At 39.5% G+C, this 6,000-nt stretch overlaps 1 pseudogene; it reads right to left on the bottom strand.

Moving 5' to 3' along the window:
• LOC119510978 lies at nt 1-611 on the bottom strand (annotated as a pseudogene).
• Between the last annotated feature and the right edge of the window lie 5,389 nt (nt 612-6,000).

The raw sequence follows: 6,000 nt of genomic DNA, 5'->3' as shown, positions 1-6,000 counted from the left end.
TTAGGCCACTGCAGTCATTTCCTCATCTGAGTCATCTGTTTCACCTTTTAGCTGCAATTCCCCTAAATCTTTATCTACAGTTGTAATGTTTTACCTCTTGCACTTCTTGAGGACTCCATCATTAGCACAGATTTTTCTCATTTTAATGTTTGGCAATTTCTTCAGATCAATATCCCAGTCCCTAAAAGTTTTCAGATTACTTACACTTACAATATCTGGAATCTCAAAACCATATCCTTCATACTGCTGCTGCTGGCACACCAATGTCTGCTTAATGACTATCTCCCAGGAATGGTGCTTCCTTCCCTGTCTGTCTTTATGCTGTTATGTAACTCAATCTGCTCCAATTCACTGTTGAGTAGATTTAAAATCGTGCAATTAATTCACAAGCATCTTTCTTTGACTATTCTACTTCTCTGGGATCAAAATGATTGTGAAATCACTGTAGTTTTTCACCAATAATGTTGAGATGCAAGGCCTTTTCATTCTTTAATTTTCCTTTTTTTCTTGTTTGTGGGCCTCTCTCATAATTTGAGCTGCTTTTCTACTATACAGATGGAGGACTTTTTTTTTTCCCATCCTGTACTTTTTCCCTTTGATGCTTTAGGCATGATGTAGTCCTCGCAATGCCAGTGGGCCACCATGCTCCTGATATGGGCAACCCCACTGACAACTTTGGGCACTACTCCAGGGAAAGCTCCTGTCCCAATAAAGTCAGCATCATGCTTAATGGGAAAACACTTGAAGAGTGCTGTCTAAAAGTATTTTCTGTGATAATGGAAGTGTCCAATACTGTAGCCACTAGTCACAAATGGCTATTGAGCTCTTGCATGAGGTAAGTAACTGAGGGACTGAATTTTTATTTTATCCAATTTTAATTAATTAAACTTAAATTTTTAAAGCACCTGTGGCTAGCAGCTACAGTAATGGGCAGCACAACACTAGAAACATTCTCATTAAAGCCAACAACAAGATAAGGATATCTCTACATCACCCCTATTAGAATGCTATTCTGAAAGTACTAGCCAATGCAAACAGACAAGAGAAAAGAAATCAGAGGTTTAAAAATTGGAAAGGAGGAGGTGAAATACCATGACTTGCAGATATGATTGTATTCATGGAAACTCCAAGATAACCAATTGAAAACTATTATAGACAATAAGAGAATTCAGGAAAGAGCTTGGGTTCATAATTTAAATAATTTTAATATATACAAACAAAAAGCAGCTAGATTTAATGGAAAGTACACCCAATTATAATGTGCACCAAAATAAGATAAAATATCTAACAATAAAAATAAGAAATTTGTAAGATCTATAAAAAGTAAACTTTAAAATACTCCTGAGTGACAAAAAAGAATACTTGAGCAGAAGAAAGGGCATACTATGTTCTTGGATAGCAAGAGTTATCATATATATGTCAATTCTTCATAAATTAATCTATAAATCTAGCATAATTTGACAAGTTGATTTTTTAAATAAACTAAACAAGCAAGAATAACAAGAAAAAAAATCTGAAATAGAATGAGAGGATACTATCCCTACTGCATATTAAAAGATAGTTGTGATATGACCCGGGGGCAAGATGGCAGACTGGTGAGCTGTATGTTTTAGTTACTCCTCCAGGAAAGTAGGTAGAAAGCCAGGAACTGCGTGGACTGGACACCACAGAGCAATCTGACTTTGGGCATACTTCATATAACACTCATGAAAACGAGGAACTGCTGAGATCAGCGAAATCTGTAAGTTTTTGCGCCCAGGGGACCCGCGCCCCTCCCTGCCAGGCTCAGTCCTGGGGGAGGAGGGGCTGTCAGCTCCGGGAAGGAGAAGGGAGAACTGCAGTGGCAGCCCTCATCGGAAACTCATTCTACTGATTCAAACTCCAACCATAGATAGACTGAGACCAGACACCAGAGAATCTGAGAGCAGCCAGCCCAGCAGAGAGGAGACAGGCATAGAAAAAAAACAACATGAAAAACTCCAAAATAAAAGCGGAGGATTTTTGGAGTTCTGGTGAACATAGAAAGGGGAAGGGCCCTGAGGCACATATGCAAATCCCGAAGAAAAGCTGATCTCTCTGCCCTGTGGACCTTTCCTTAATGGCCCTGGTTGCTTTGTCTCTTAGCATTTCAATAACCCATTAGATCTCTGAGGAGGGCCCGTTTTTTTTGTTTTTTTTTTTTTGTTTTGTTTGTTTTTTTAATCCTTTTCTTTTTCTAAAACAATTACTCTAAGAAGCCCAATACAGAAAGCTTCAAAGACTTGCTATTTGGACAGATCAAGTCAAGAGCAGAACTAGGAGAGCTCTGAGACAAAACGCAATAATCCAGTGGCTGAGAAAATTCACTGAACACCACAACTTCCCAAGAAAAGGGGGGTGTCCGCTCACAGCCATCATCCTGGTGGACAGGAAACACTCCTGCCCATCGCCAGCCCCATAGCCCAGAACTGCCCCAGACAACCCAGTGTGACGGAAGTGCTTCAAATAACAGGCACACACCACAAAACTGGGAGTGGACATTAGCCTTCCCTGCAACCTCAGCTGATTGTCCCAGAGTTGGGAAGGTAGAGCAGTGTGAATTACCAAAGCCCCATTCAGCCATCATTGCAGCAGACTGGGAGCCTCCCTACACAGGTGCAGCAGCCCAGAACTGCCCTGGGGGGACGGCACTCACCTGTGACATAGCACAGTCATCCCTCAACAGAGGACCCGGGGTGCACAGCCTGGAAGAGGGGCCCACTTGCAAGTCTCAGGAGCCATACGCCAATACCAAGGACTTGTGGGTCAGTGGCAGAGACAAACTGTGGCAGGACTGAACTGAAGGATTAGACTATTGCAGCAGCTTTAAAACTCTAGGATCACCAGGGAGATTTGATTGTTAGAGCCCCCCCCCCCTCCCTGACAGCCCAGAAACACGCCCCATATACAGGGCAGGCAACACCAACTACACACGCAAGCTTGGTACACCGATTGGACCCCACAAGACTCACTCCCCCACTCACCAAAAAGGCTAAGCAGGGGAGAACTGGCTTGTGGAGAACAGGTGGCTCGTGGACGCCACCTGCTGGTTAGTTAGAGAAAGTATACTCCACGAAGCTGTAGATCTGACAAATTAGAGATAAGGACTTCAATTGGTCTACAAATCCTAAAAGAACCCTATCAAGTTCAGCAAATGCCACGAGGCCAAAAACAACAGAAAATTATAAAGCATATGAAAAAACCAGACGATATGGAAAACCCAAGCCCAAGCACCCAAATCAAAATACCAGAAGAGACACAGCACCTAGAGCAGCTACTCAAAGAACTAAAGATGAACAATGAGACCATAGTACGGGAGATAAAGGAAATCAAGAAGACCCTAGAAGAGCATAAAGAAGACATTGCAAGACTAAATAAAAAAATGGATGATCTTATGGAAATTAAAGAAACTGTTGACCAAATTAAAAAGATTCTGGACACTCATAGTACAAGACTAGAGAAGCTGAACAACGAATCAGTGACCTCGAAGATGACAGAATGGAAAATGAAAGCATAAAAGAAAGAATGGGAAAAAAAATTGAAAAAATCGAAATGGACCTCAGGGATATGATAGATAATATGAAACGTCCAAATATAAGACTCATTGGTGTCCCAGAAGGGGAAGAAAAGGGTAAAGGCCTAGGAAGAGTATTCAAAGAAATTGTTGGGGAAAACTTCCCAAATCTTCTAAACAACATAAATACACAAATCATAAATGCTCAGCGAACCCCAAAGAGAATAAATCCAAATAAACCCACTCCGAGACATATACTGATCACACTGTCAAACACAGAAGAGAAGGAGCAAGTTCTGAAAGCAGCAAGAGAAAAGCAATTCACCACATACAAAGGAAACAGCATAAGACTAAGTAGTGACTACTCAGCAGCCACCATGGAGGCAAAAAGGCAGTGGGACAATATATTTAAAATTCTGAGTGAGAAAAATTTCCAGCCAAGAATACTTTATCCAGCAAAGCTCTCCTTCAAATTTGAGGGAGAGCTTAAATTTTTCACAGACAAACAAATGCTGAGAGAATTTGCTAACAAGAGACCTGCCCTACTGGAGATACTCAAGGGAGCCCTACAGACAGAGAAACAAAGAAAGGACAGAGAGACTTGGAGAAAGGTTCAGTACTAAAGAGATTCGGTATGGGTACAATAAAGGATATTAATAGACAGAGGGGAAAAATATGACAAACATAAACCAAAGGATAAGATGGCTGATTCAAGAAATGCCTTCACGGTTATAACGTTGAATGCAAATGGATTAAACTCCCCAATTAAAAGATATAGATACAGCAGAATGGATCAAAAAAAAATGAACCATCAATATGTTGCATACAAGAGACTCATCTTAGACACAGGGACACAAAGAAACTGAAAGTGAAAGGATGGAAAAAAATATTTCATGCAAGCTACAGCCAAAAGAAAGCAGGTGTAGCAATATTAATCTCAGATAAAATAGACTTCAAATGCAGGGATGTTTTGAGAGACAAAGAAGGCCACTACGTACTAATAAAAGGGGCAATTCAGCAAGAAGAAATAACAATCGTAAATGTCTATGCACCCAACCAAGGTGCCACAAAATACATGAGAGAAACACTGGCAAAACTAAAGGAAGCAATTGATGTTTCCACAATAATTGTGGGAGACTTCAACACATCACTCTCTCCTATAGATAGATCAACCAGACAGAAGACCAATAAGGAAACTGAAAACCTAAACAATCTGATAAATGAATTAGATTTAACAGACATATACAGGACATTACATCCCAAATCACCAGGATACACATACTTTTCTAGTGCTCACTGAACTTTCTCCAGAATAGATCATATGCTGGGACATAAAACAAGCCTCAATAAATTTAAAAAGATTGAAATTATTCAAAGCACATTCTCTGACCACAATGGAATACAATTAGAAGTCAATAACCATCAGAGACTTAGAAAATTCACAAATACCTGGAGGTTAAACAACACACTCCTAAACAATCAGTGGGTTAAAGAAGAAATAGCAAGAGAAATTGCTAAATATATAGAGACGAATGAAAATGAGAACACAACATACCAAAACCTATGGGATGCAGCAAAAGCAGTGCTAAGGGGGAAATTTATAGCACTAAACGCATATATTAAAAAGGAAGAAAGAGCCAAAATCAAAGAACTAATGGATCAACTGAAGAAGCTAGAAAATGAACAGCAAACCAATCCTAAACCAAGTACAAGAAAAGAAATAACAAGGATTAAAGCAGAAATAAATGACATAGAGAAGAAAAAAAAATAGAGAGGATAAATATCACCAAAAGTTGGTTCTTTGAGAAGATCAAGATTGACAAGCCCCTAGCTACACTGACAAAATCAAAAAGAGAGAAGACCCATATAAACAAAATAATGAATGAAAAAGGTGACATAACTGCAGATCCTGAAGAAATTAAAAAAATTATAAGAGGATACTATGAACAACTGTATGGCAACAAACTGGATAATGTAGAGGAAATGGACAATTTCCTGGAAACATATGAACAACCTAGACTGACCAGAGAAGAAACAGAAGACCTCAACCAACCCATCACAAGCAAAGAGATCCAATCGGTCATCAAAAATCTTCCCACAAATAAATGCCCAGGGCCAGATGGCTTCACAGGGGAATTCCACCAAACTTTCCAGAAAGAACTGACACCAATCTTACTCAAACTCTTTCAAAACATTGAAGAAAATGGAACACTACCTAACTCATTTTATGAAGCTGACATCAATCTAATACCAAAACCAGGCAAAGATGCTACAAAAACGGAAAACTACCGGCCAATCTCCCTAATGAATATAGATGCAAAAATCCTCAACAAAATACTTGCAAATCGAATCCAAAGACACATTGAAAAAATCATACACCATGACCAAGTGGGGTTTATTCCAGGCATGCAAGGATGGTTCAACATAAGAAAATCAATCAATGTATTACAACACATTAACAAGTCAAA

Source organism: Choloepus didactylus, chromosome 15 (assembly GCF_015220235.1).
Source record: "Choloepus didactylus isolate mChoDid1 chromosome 15, mChoDid1.pri, whole genome shotgun sequence".
Taxonomy (NCBI): domain Eukaryota; kingdom Metazoa; phylum Chordata; class Mammalia; order Pilosa; family Megalonychidae; genus Choloepus; species Choloepus didactylus.
Note: the sequence above shows the minus strand (reverse complement) of the source record. Positions and strands in the feature narration are given on the sequence as shown.